Below are 13,601 nucleotides of genomic sequence, written 5' to 3' on the forward strand. Positions count from 1 at the left end.
TGTATAAAACACAAGTAATTTTATTTGAGTGAACTAATGTCCTGAGAAGGTTCAACTGCTACAGTGTGAGTTCTTAACCTGAGATTCACTGATGGACCATCGTCACTGTCACCTGGGTATGCAAAACCATAAATATATCTGTCCATGGACATTTTTTGAGTGGAGGGGCCATAATTTTCATGAGTTTCTCCAAAGGATCTTTGGTTTTTCTCTTCTTTCATGCCTCACTCCACAAATTAAATACATCATTCTAAAATACTTTGGTATCTTGACTGAACTGTGATCACATATTTTTGTAAATGAAATATCCTCTTCTAATGTATATAAGTTCAGATTTCCACTGTTAGGATTTTTTTCATAAAGGCATCATGTACATTTGGAAAAATTTAAGGTTAGAAGGAAATGTGGCCCTAAACTGGTTGGTTGCATTGCTTCCATGCAAACAGGGATGGAAGGAAATGGTTTCTTAATATCTCTTCCCATCTTAAATGCTTAGTTACCTTGCTGCCCTTTATTTGAATTGATCCCTATGAATCACCTTAGAAATATCCTTGGTCCTGAAATAATAAGAACATAATGCAAACTCTTTATATAATGATGTTCACCCACAATGCTATTTAAAACATCAAAATACTGGGGGGAGAAACTAAATATTCAGTAAGTGATCATATAGCCTAGTATGGAATATTATGCAACATAAAGCGATACTTTCAAAAGATTTTTAACAACATGCTGAATATTAATACTGATAAAGTAAGCTTAATACAAAAGGAACTATACATACAATTATGTTGCAAAATTACATGCAGTGTGTATATCTCTGTGTGTATATGTATGTATATATATAATATATATTATATATATGTATGTAATATATATATATTACATATTGCATATTGTATTCTAGCTAGCCTGAAAGCAGTTGTACCAAACATTAATAGTGGTTATCTTTAGGTGGTTGGATTATGGGAATTTTTTTATCTATTTAATTTTCTTTTTGTTGCTTGTTTTTCTTTTTGCTGTGTTGTCTTGTCTTCAAAATAAAAATACTTTTTTATTCCTGATTATAAAACAACTGTAAAATATTTAGGTAGTACATAAAGACACCAAATGAAAAGCAAAAACCATTCAAAACCCCCTACTGGCAGACACCGCTGTTAACATTTTGGTGTAGTCCTTCTGAATTTATTTCTACACAAGTCCCCCTACACTCACACACATTCATACAGTAAAGAAACAGAATCAAACATACATGTGCTTCATAGTCTGTCTTCTTTTAAGCTAATAGACTTTATTAGAACAATTTTAGGTTTACAGAAACAACAAACATAAAGTGCAGGGAGATGACACCACCACCCTTACAGCAGAAAGCAAAGAGAAACTAAAGAGCCTCTTGATGAAACTGAAAGAGGAGAGTGAAAAAGCTGGCTAAAAACTCAACGTTCAAAAACCTAGGATCATAGCATCCAGTCCCATCATTTCATGGCAAATAGATAGGGAAACAATGGAAACAACGGCATACTTTATTTTCTTGGGCTCCAAAATCAATGCAGACTGTAACTGCAGCCATGAAATTAAAAGATGCTTGCTCCTTGGAAGAAAAGCTATGACCAGCCTAGACAGGGTATTAAAAAGCAGACATTACTTTGTCAACAAAGGTCCATCTAGTCAAAGCTATAGCTTTCAAGTAGTCATATACAGATGTGAGAACTGGACTATGAAGAGAACTGAGTGCTGAAGAATTGGTGCTTTTGAACTGTGGTGCTGGAGAAGATTCTTGACAGTCCCTGGACTGCAAAGAGATCCAACTAGTCCATCATAAAGGAGATCAGTCCTGAATTATATTGGAAGGACTGATGCTGAAGCTGAAGTTCCAATACTTCGACCACCTGATGCAAATAACTGACTCATTAGAAAAGACCCTGATGCTGGGAAAGATTGAAGGCAGGAGGAGAAGGGGACGACAGAGGATGAGATGGCTGGATGGCATCACTGACTGGATGGACATGAGTTTGAGCAAGCTCTGGGAGTTGGTGATGGACAGGGAAGCCTAGCGTGCTGCAGACCATGGGGTCACAAAAAATCAGACACGGCTGAGCAACTGAACAACAACATTCCTCCCTACACGTACACCCATTGCCTCTGCAATTAACATCTTGGCATGGTAAATCTGTTACAACTGATGAAACAATATTGGTATATTATTAAATAGGGTTTACAATAGGATTCACTCCGCTATGGTTTTTACCAAATACATAGTGTCATGTATCCACCATCAGAGTAGCACACAGGAAAGTTTCACTGTCCTAAGAGTCACCCGTGCTCCACCTATTCAGCAGTCCTCACTCCTCCCCCAAACCCCAGCAAGCTCTGATCATTTTACTGTCTCCATGGTTTTGCCTTTTTCAGAATGTCATATAGATGGAATCATTCAGCATGTAGCCTTTCAGATCAGTTTTTTTCACCTAGCAATATACATTAAAGTTTCCTCTGTGTCTTTTCTATCTTTTTAGGATGTGATAGTTGTTTATTTTTTTAATTGCTGAATAACATTCCATTGTCTGGATGTACCACAGTTAATGCATCTATTTATTTACTGAAAGATGTCTGGGTTGCTTCCAGTTTTTGGCAGCTATGAATAAAGCTGCTATAAAAAGGCATGTGTAGGTTTGTGTGCAGGCAGAAGTTTTCAACTCCTTTGGATAGACACCTAGAAGTGTGATTGCCAGTCATATGATAAGACCATGTTTGGCTTTGTGAGAACCTGCCCAACTGTCTTCCAAAATGATTGCTGTAGCCTGCATTTTAATTAAAAATCTAGTATAGACATCTTTCCATATAAATAAATAATAATTGCTTGGTATTCCATACTCTATACTATAGTTCATTTAACCATTTGTCTATTATAGGCCTCAAGGTCATTTCTAATTTCTCACTACTGCAAATGATGCTGAGATAAACATTCTCATACATACATCTTTGACCGCATGTTTAGTTATACCTGGGGGAAAATCTGAGAAAATTTGTAAAGCATATGTAGTTCATATGTAGTTCTGAGGAAAGATTATACAAGTTTACTCTCCCATTAGAAGTAAATGAAAATGCTATTTCCCCTTTGTCTCTCATAATTAATCCTCTTCAACCTTACCAATCCAACAAGTAATAAATTGCTTCTCAATGTGTGTCAGCTTATCTTTCTTTAATAGCTCAAGAGGTTCAACACTTTTTCAACTTTGTTGATTATTTCCATCTCTTTCTTTGTTAATTCTGTTCATATTCCTTTCACTTGTGCTGTTTGAATATGCAAAAAACATTTTTTTGCTTCCTAAAACTCTTTATATATCTTATTTCTGCTTTATAATAAGTAGTTTATAAGAATATGTACTATCAGTTTAACCACTGTTAAGAACAAGGGGAAAGAAACATAACATTAAATGTATATACAAGTTTCAGGAAGGGTGAAAAAAATAGAAAAAGGAAATTCAGTGTTTCTGTGATGTGTGTTGTTTTAAAACAACTAGTGTAACTTTCATAAGTGAGGATTTTATTTTTTGTTTATTTTGTCTTGTTTTGCTACATTAAACTTTCATATGGTCAACTCCGTGGACCTTCTATTTTGTTTTCTGCTTTGTTATCACATTTTAACAGGCTTTCTCTAGTCAAAGCATTTGAGTACAAATATATTTACTTAAATATTTACCCTGTGGTTTAATATATATAGGCTGTGCTGTGCTCAGTTGTTTCAGACTCTTTGCAACTCTTTGGACTATAGGGCTGAGGCTCCTCTGTCCATGGAATTTTCCAAGCAGGATAGCTGGAGTGGGTTGTCACTTCCTCCTCAGGAGATCTTCCTGAGCCAGGGATTGAAACCGCATCTCCTGCGGCTCTTGCTTGCAGGCAGATTCTTAACCCACTGACCCATCGGGTATGTATTTCAACATTAAAGTCTTCAATCCATTTGCAATTTTTGTCTGTAAAGGTAGGATCTCAACTTTTTTTTTTTTTTTTTAACAAATATCTAGCAAATTGTTACAACACTGTTTATAAACAGTTGATCTTTTTGGCCACTTTATCACATGCTAAATCTTCACATATATTTGGGCCAATTCCTGAACTCAGTATTTTGTTGCATTTTTTCCCCCTGTGGCTCTTTGAAGCTAAGACCACACTGTTTTAATTACTGTAGCTTTTAATATCCCAGATAACCCCATGACTCACCTCCTGCAGGTCTTTACCCAAATACCACCTTTTCTGTGAGATCCTTCCCAAGCAGCCCGCTTACAGTTGTGGTTTCCCTCTCCCCTCTCCCCTGCCCGCCCCCTGCCACAATGCAGTCTCTTCTTTGCTTTATTCTCCTCCTTAGCACATGTCTCCATCTGACATCCTAAGTGTTATATTTATTCATTTGCTTATTATCTGTAATCTCTAAACTGAGTTCTACGAGATGACAAGTTTCATGAGAACAGGGATTTTATTCTCTTGTATTCACTTTTGTATCCCCAGTGCCTGGAACACTGACAACAAAAGAATAGATTCTCAAAAATATTTGTTGAATGAATGACTATCTGGTAGAGAAAAACATACTACATACAACCACTACTCTTTTTTTTTTTTTTTTTTTGAGACTTCACTAGTTCTTTTTACACAACCATTCTTCCATGAAATATAGTATTAGGTTGACCAGGTCAAAACAGAAAATCCATGAAATTTTGATTAGTCTCAATTCAGTTGCTCAGTCCTGTCCGACTCTTTGCAACCCCATGGACTACAGCATGCCAGGCTTCCCTGTCCATCACCAACTCCCAGAGCTTGCTCAAACTCATGTCCATCCAGTCAGTGATGCCATCCAGCCAACTCATCCTCTGTTGTCCCCTTCTCCTCCTGACTTCAATCTTTCCCAGCATCGGGGTCTTTTCCAATGAGTCAGTTCTTTGCATCAGATGGTAGAAATATTGGAACTTCAGCTTCAGCATCAGTCCTTCCAATATAATTCAGGACTGATCTCCTTTATGATGGACTAGTTGGATCTCCTTGCAGTCCAAGGGACTGTCAAGAATCTTCTCCAACACCACAGTTCAAACACATCAATTCTTCAGCAATCAGCTTTCTTTATAGTCCAACTCTCACATCCGTATATGACTACTGGAAAAGCCATAGCTTTGACTAGATGGACCTTTGTTGACAAAGTAATGTCTCTGCTTTTTAATATTCAGTCTAGGTTTGTCACACAAGCAGCCTGGGTGGCTCAAATGGTAAAGCATCCGCCTACAATGCAGGAGACCCGGGTTCAATCACTGGGTTGGGAAGATCCTCTGGGGAAGGAAATGGCAACCCACTCCAGTACTCTTGCCTGGAAAATCCCATGGATGGAGGACTGTGGTAGGCTACAGTCCATGGGGTCGCAAAAAGTCGGACACAACTGAGCGACTTCGCTTTCGCTTTCAGGTTGGTCATAGCTTTTCTTCCAAGGAACAAGTGTCTTTTAATTTCATGACTGCAATCACCATCTGCACTGATTTTGGAGCCCAAGAAAATAAAGTCTCTCACTGTTTCCATTGTTTCCCTATCTATTGGCCATGAAGTGATGGGACCAGATGTCATGATCTTAAGTTTTTGAACATTGAGTTTTAAGCCAGGTTTTCACTCTCCTCTTTCAGTTTCATCAAGATGCTCTTTTGTTCCTCTTCAGTTTCTGCCATAAGAGTGGTGTTATCTGCATATCTGAGGTTATTGATATTTCTCCCGGCAATCTTGATTCCAGTTTGTACTTCCTCCAGCCTAGTGTTTCTCATGATGTACTTTACATATAAGTTAAATAAGCAAGGTGACAATATACAGCCTTGAGATACTCTTTTCCTATTTGGAACCAGTCTGTTGTTCCATGTCCAGTTCTAACTGTTGCTTCTTGACCTGCATACAGATTTCTCAGGAGGCAGGTCAGGTGGTCTGGTATTCCCATATCTTTAAGAATTTACCAGTTTTGTTTTGATCCATACAGTAAATATCTTTCCTTTTCTCCTTTGCTTTTCACTTCTCTTCTTTTCACAGCTCTTTTAAGGCCTCCTCAGACAACCATTTTGCTTTTTTGAATTTCTTTTTCTTAGAGATGGTCTTGATTCCTGTCTCCTGTACAATGTCACGAACCTCCATCCATAGTTTATCAGACACTCTGTCTATCAGATCTAGTCCCTTAAATCTACTTCTCACTTCCACTGTATAGTCATAAGGGATTTGATTAGGTCATACCTGAATGGTCTAGTGGTTTTCCCCACTTAGAATAGCAAGGAGCAATAAGGAAGCCTTCCTCAGCTATAAATGCAAACAAAAGGAGGAAAACAATAGAATGGGAAAGACTAGAGATCTCTTCAAGAAAATTATAGATACCAAGGGAATATTTCATGCAAAAGATGGGCTCAACGAAGGACAGAAATGGTATGGAACTAACAGAGGCAGAAGATATTAAGAAGAGGTGTGTGTATTACACAGAAGAACTGTACAAAAAAGATCCTCACAACCCAGATAATCACAATGGTGTGATCACTCACTCACCTAGAGCCAGACATCCTGGAATGCGAAGTCCAGGATGGACTAAGTGGGCCTTAGGAAGCATCACTACAAACAAAGCTAGTGGAGGTGATGGAATTCCAGTTGAGCTATTTCAAATCCTAAAAGATGATGCTGTGAAAGTGCTGCACTCAATATGTCAGCAAATAGGAAAACTCAGCAGTGGCCACAGGACTGAAAACAGTCAGTTTTCATTCCAATCCCAAAGAAAGACAATGCCAAAGAATGCTCAAACTGCACAATTGCATTTATCTCACAGCCTAGTAAAGTAATGCTCAAAATTCTCCAAGCCAGGCTTCAGTAATATGTGAACCATGAACTTCCAGATGTTCAAGCTGGTTTTAGAAAAGGCAGAGGAACCAGAGATCAAATTGCCAGCATCTGCTGGATCATGGAAAAAGCAAGAGTGTTCCAGAAAAACATCTATTTCTGCTTTATTGACTATGCCAAAGCCTTTGACTGTGTGGATCACAATAAACTGTGGAAAAATCTGAAAGAGATGGGAATACGAGACCACCTGACCTGCCTCTTGAGAAAGCTGTATGCAGGTCAGGAAGCAACAATTAGAACTGAACATGGAACAACAGACTGGTTCCAAATAGAAAAAGGAGTATCTCAAGGCTGTATATTGTCACCTTGCTTATTTAACTTATATGTAAAGTACATCATGAGAAACACTGGGCTGGAGGAAGCACAAGCTGGAATCAAGATTGCCGGGAGAAATATCAATAACCTCAGATATGCAGATGATACCACCCTTTTGGCAGAAAGTGAAGAACTAAAGAGCCTCTTGATGAAAGTAAAAGAGGAGAGTGAAAAAGTTGGCTGAAAGCTCAACATTCAGAAAACTAAGATCATGACATCTGGTCCCATCACTTCATGGCAAATAGTGGCTGACATTTTTTTTTTTTTGTTCCAAACTCAATGCAGATGGTGATTGCAGCCATGAAATTAAAAGACGCTTACTCCTTGGAAGGAAATTTATGACCAACCTAGACAGCATATTGAAAAGCAGAGATATTACTTTGCCAAAAAAGGTCCATCTAGTCAAGGCTATGGTTTTTCCAGTAGTCATGTATGGATGTGAGAGTTGGACTATAAAGAAAGCTGAGCGCAGAAGAATTGATGCTTTTGAATTTGTCGTGCTAGAGAAGACTCTGGAGAGTCCCTTGGACTGCAAGGAGATCCAACCAGTCCATCCTAAAGGAGATCCATCCTGGGTGTTTTGATCATCAGTTCTGAAGGAGTGATGTTGAAGATGAAACTCCAATATATTGGCCACCTCATGCCAAGAGCTGACTTATTGGAGAAGACCCTGATGCTGGGAAAGATTGAGGGCAGGAGAACGGGATGACAGAGGATGAAATGGTTGGATGGCATCACTGACTCAATGGACATGGGTTTGGGTGGACTCCAGAAGTTGGTGATGGACAGGGAGGCCTGGCGTGCTGCAGTTCATGGCATCACAAAGAGTCGGATGTGACTGAGTGACTGAACTGAACTGAATTGATCCAGTCAAAGGCTTTGGCCTAGTCAATAAAGCAGAGGTAAACGTTTTTCTGGAACTCTCTTGCTTTTTCGATGGTCCAATGGATGTTGGCAATTTGATCTCTGGTTCCTCTGCCTTTTCTAAATCCAGCTTGAACATCTGGAAGATCTCGTTTCATGTACTGTTGAAGGCTGGCTTGGAGAATCTTGAGCATTACTTTGCCAGCATGTGAGATGAGGGCAATGGTGCAGTAGTAGAATGAACCATTCTTTGGCATTGCCTTTCTTTGAGATTGGAATGAAAACTGACCTTTTTCAGTCCTGTGGCCACTGCTGGGTTTTCCAAATTTCCTGGCATATTAAGTTCAGCGCTGTGACACCATCATCTTTTAGGATTTGAAATACTTCAACTAGAATTCCATCACCTCCACTAGCTTTGTTTGTTATGATGCTTCCTAAGGCCCACTTGACTTCACACTCCACGATATCTGGTTCTAGGTGACTGATCACACCATCGTGGTTATTTGGGTCATGAAGATCTTTTTTGTACAGTTCTTCTGTGTATTCTTGCCACCTCGTCTTAACATCTTCTGCTTCTGTTAGGTCCATACTATTTCTGCCATTTACTGTGCCCCTCTTTGCATGAAAATTTCCCTTGGTATCTCTAATTTTCTTAAAAAGACCTGTAGTCTTTCCGATTCTATTGTTTTCCTCTATTTCTTTGCATTGATCACTGAGGAAGACTTTCTTATCTCTCCTTGCTATTCTTTGGAACTGGGCATTCAGATGGGTATATCTTTCCTTTTCTCCTTTGCCTTTCGTTTCTCTCCTTGTCTCAGCTATTTGTAAGACCTCCTCGGACAACCATTTTGCCTTTTTGCATTTCCTTTTCTAGGGGATGGTCTTAATCACTGCCCTCTTGTACAATGTCATGAACCTCTGTCCATGGTTCTTCAGGCATTCTCTCTATCTAATCTAATCTCTTGAATCTGTCACTTTCACTGTATGATTGTAAGGGAATTGGTTCAGGCCATACCTGAATGGCCTAATGAATTTCCCTACTTTTTTCAACTTAAGTCTGAATTTTGCAATAAGGAGTTCATAATCTGAGCCACAGTCAGCTCCCAGTCTTGTTTTTGCTGACTGTATAGAGCTTCTCCAGCTTCAGCTGCAAAGAATATAATCAATCTGATTTTGGTATTGACCATCTGGTGATGTCCATGTGAAGAGTTATCTCTTGTGTTGTTGGAAGAGGGTGTTCACTCTGACCAGTTCATTCTCTTGACAAAATTCTGTTAACCTTTGGCCTGCTTCATTTTGTATTCCATGGTCAGACTTGCCTGATACTACAGATATGACTTCCTACTTTTGCATTCCAGTCCCCTATGCTGACAAGGACATCTTTTTTTTTTTTTAATTAAATTTTTATTTTTACTTTATTTTACTTTACAATACTGTATTGGTTTTGCCATACATTGACATGAATCCACCACGGGTGTACATGAGTTCCCAGGACATCTTTTTCTGATGTTAGTTCTAGAAGGTCTTGTAGGTCCTCATGGATCCATTCAACTTCAGCTTCTTCAGCATTAGTGGTTGGGGCATAGACTGGATTACTGTGTTGAATAAAGTGATTATTTTAGGAAAAACTGACAGCTTTACAGTCTCAGATACTTCCAAGTAAGATTCAGTTATTTACTTTTTCAGCTCTTCTTTTATATCCCTCAGTGTAGGTTAATGATTTTCTGTGTAAGGGCCCTATATATTTTACATTGATTGCTCCTAGTCATTTTGGTATGTTTTCATTATTATTCATTCACTTATTCAATAAATGTTTATTGCTGTCTCCCACATGTCAGGCACTGTTTCAGGAGCTGGGAGAGCAATAGTGAACAAAAATTGTTCTCTCCCTTCATGGTCTTCGTGTTCTAGTGAAAATGGAATTCTTTTTTCCCTTATATTTTTTAACTGGTAATATTTGGTATATAAAAGAGCTTTTGAGTTTTATGTACTTACTCTCGATCTTTTTACTAAATTCTTTTACTGCTTCTAAAAGTATTTTAAATGACTTTCTAGTTTCACCAAATAGACAAATCTACCCTCAGATAGTGAAAACTTTGCCATCTCTTTCCAAACATACTTATTTCTAGTTCATTTTCTCCTTTTATCTATTAGCATAGTGAAGTTTTCTAATAGAGTCCCTGTGTTTATCCCATACTTAATATTTTGGAAATTAATTCCATTTTAACAGTCAGGAAGAAAAGATATTAAAAATATTTTTTAATCTTAGGTCCATATAAGCTACAGAAATTTTAATTTAAGTATCAAATTATCTGATATGATTCAAATATTTGATTTGATACAATTGACATTAGCTGGGGACAGCTGATGCTAAAGTCATTTTGAGAAAATACTAATTTTTTTTCTCTTTGCTGCCAGATTGTTGATGTAGAATTAATAAAAAGAAAAGAAGACAAATTGGTTGAGGCCTAGAGGCTTAAATAATTCATTGAGTCAGCTATTGCTGAATCTATCTGTTAAAGTAAAATATAAAATCATGTTTCACCGTTGAAATTAGAAAACATTAAATCTACTTATTTCTTTTATATTTATATTTGCCTATTACTAATATAAACATTGAAATAGCTACAAATTTAATTCGTATATCCAATTCCATTAAAAAAGGGTTGCCTGAGTAAAGCTTTATACCACATTTGTAAACTAAGTTTTTCTGAGTCATTTGCCCTAATAAAATAAAACAGGGATGAAGAGCAGTGATACGGCACCCATTTCTGCAGCTGAAGAAAATGAGGCTTGGCAGACCTGAGTGTCTTCCTCATGCTCATGCCATGCACACAGAGCCCAGTCTCAAACTCTGGTTTTCTGCCTCACGTGAAATATTCTCTTCACAATGCTGTCCCTTTCTTGCGGCCTTTTCTATGTAATTAGAAATACTCAAATGTGTTTCCTCACTTACCTAGGAAATTTTCTTAATTGCTACCTTTCCCTATTATTTTAGCAGGAAATTATTTTTTATAAAACTCACATGTGGCTTTTGATTTTTTGGTGCCCTTTTCCTGAAGGTTCAAATAATGAACGTATGTTTGAAGAGTAAATTCTTACAACAGTCCTGCGTGAGGGGAAGCAGAAATGATGAGCCTTCTGTGATGTAAATCAACGTTCTCATTGTTAAAAAATAGATGCACTCATTCATGAGTGTCACAAAGCACTCCAAACTGAATAGGAAGGAATCTCTGAGTGGAACTGATAACAGCCAAGCCTGGAGAGGAAGCAAGACAGCCCGTTACCAGCTATTGAAAAGTTCCATGAAAAAAAAAAAAAATGACATACAGCAGGAAATTCCTGACCAGTAGTGTAATCTCTTACATAAATGTGTTGGCAGATAAATGGATTTTTATGATTTTCGCTTACGCCCACTGTTCATTGCCCCTTTACATATGTCACCTTGTAACTGTACTGTAACTTCACTCTAACTCTGTTTAATGGTCTGATTCAATAAATTTTAAGTTCATCTTAATCCCTTCAAAATATTCTTGGCCTTTTGCCCAAAAGTAGGGGAAAGCGTAACTAAAATACCACAAGAAACTTGATGTAAGCTAATTCTAGGAAAAGTATATGGAGGATAAAATGCAGTAATACCCTAATTTACTATTATAGTAAAGAAAATAGGCAGTGGAAATTTTAGTGTAGTGACTAAGGCCATAGCTATAGACCTATGGAACTAAAAGAGCAGAAAGTAAATGAAATAAATATGTGTTAAAATCCTGGCATATGTTAAATACTAACCTAAATGTTTTACTTACATTTTCTCATTTCATTTTTATAACAACACTGCAAAATGACTATTAGGCTTATTCCACAGAAGCATAATAGAAATTTCAAGAAGATGAAGTTATATAATCCATACCCTCCCACCTCCGCGGCAGACCTCGATTTAGTAATTCCTGGCGCTGCCACTTGCTGCCTACGCAACCCTGGGCCAAGTGTGAGCTTAACTTTCCTCACTTGTAAAATGAGAATGAAGACACCGACCTCACAAGGTTACTGTGAAGACATTTAATAAACGGCAAAACTAAACACATTGGCGATTACTACTATCAACACAAATAGTTTAACTAATAAGAGAAAGTGATGGGAATTGATTTCCAAATTGTTTTCTAGGACACTTTGTTTTTCAGCGCTTGATTACGCAACACTGATCTGTGTTTTCCAGGCAAGGTCTTTCTGGTTGAGCGTCAGTGAATCATTTCCTTCATATTCAGATGAAAGATATGCCTGGTTAGGTCAGGTTCCACCCTGCTTTATCTTAACAATCCATACATTGCAGGTAAGCAAACAATTAAGATTGTTAAGAATTTCACTCCTAGGAGACCAAGATTCCCTCTCTGCAGATATTTCCAGCACAAAAACGGGAACTGTAGGGTCACTGACCTACTGACACTGAGTCTACCATGACAAGTTCTATGCCAGTAAAGTGAGAGGCCGGGGAAATGATTCCAGTATTTCTGCCTTTCATGTGAACTAAACTCAGTTTGCAAATGAAATCTCATGTAGCTCTACAACATAAACGACAGATAATAACAGCAATATTTTATCAAAATATTTTATTGGTCCAAATTTGTCGCATACGTTTATTATAAAATTAATAAAGGAAAATGGCACGGTTTAAGGAACACAAAAAATTTTGACATTGGGGATTATTCATGATAGTGATATACATCTTAACGCTCAGTGCGCCAAAATTTCATTTTGTTTTGTTTACACAAAATTGAGATGTCTGATTCACAACTAATTGCAGATGAGAACAGTTTATGTTAGTTGGTTTTTGGTTTGGTTTGTTTTTGTGGTGACTGTAGGTTTGGATGTTTTGTTCTGTGTTCATATTTAACAGTTTATATTGCTTTTCTATTAAGCAATTAGCCAGAGAGACTTTATTTGAAAATGTGCACAGGTGTAAGTTACTAGCCATACAGTGTGAGATCACCATAATTAATATTGCTCTGAAGGTCTATGTCAATAAAATAATTGTTTAGGTGGAGAACTCAAGAGAATCAGCTGAAAAACTGTTACAAACAATGAAGATTTGTATGGTGAAAAATGTAATATGGAAAAATCAAGTTTTCATATACACAAACAACAATCAGAAGATGCAATAGAGGAAATCACTCTATTTACTGAAAAAAAGGTTAAAATCCTTCAAGATTAACTCAATAGTTATTTTTTTCAAGACTCAAACAATTGGAAAGGCATATCATGTTTTTGGTTTAAAAGACTAAGCATCTTAAGATGTAAATTCTCTCAGAAGGTAATTTATGAATACTAGGCATCCCACTCTCAAAATTGCTAATAGGATTTTTTTCAGACTAGGCAAGCCAATTTTAAAGTTCCTGTATAAAACTAAATAAGCAATAAGAGCCAGTAAAAAGTATCTAAGGAAAAAAAAATTTTTTTTAAAGAATAAGGAAGGGTTGATCATACCAGTTATTAAAACTGATGGGAGAGAAGAAAGGAAGAAATGGAAGGAGGGA

This window comes from Ovis canadensis, chromosome 3, assembly GCF_042477335.2.
Source record: "Ovis canadensis isolate MfBH-ARS-UI-01 breed Bighorn chromosome 3, ARS-UI_OviCan_v2, whole genome shotgun sequence".
In the NCBI taxonomy this organism is placed as follows: domain Eukaryota; kingdom Metazoa; phylum Chordata; class Mammalia; order Artiodactyla; family Bovidae; genus Ovis; species Ovis canadensis.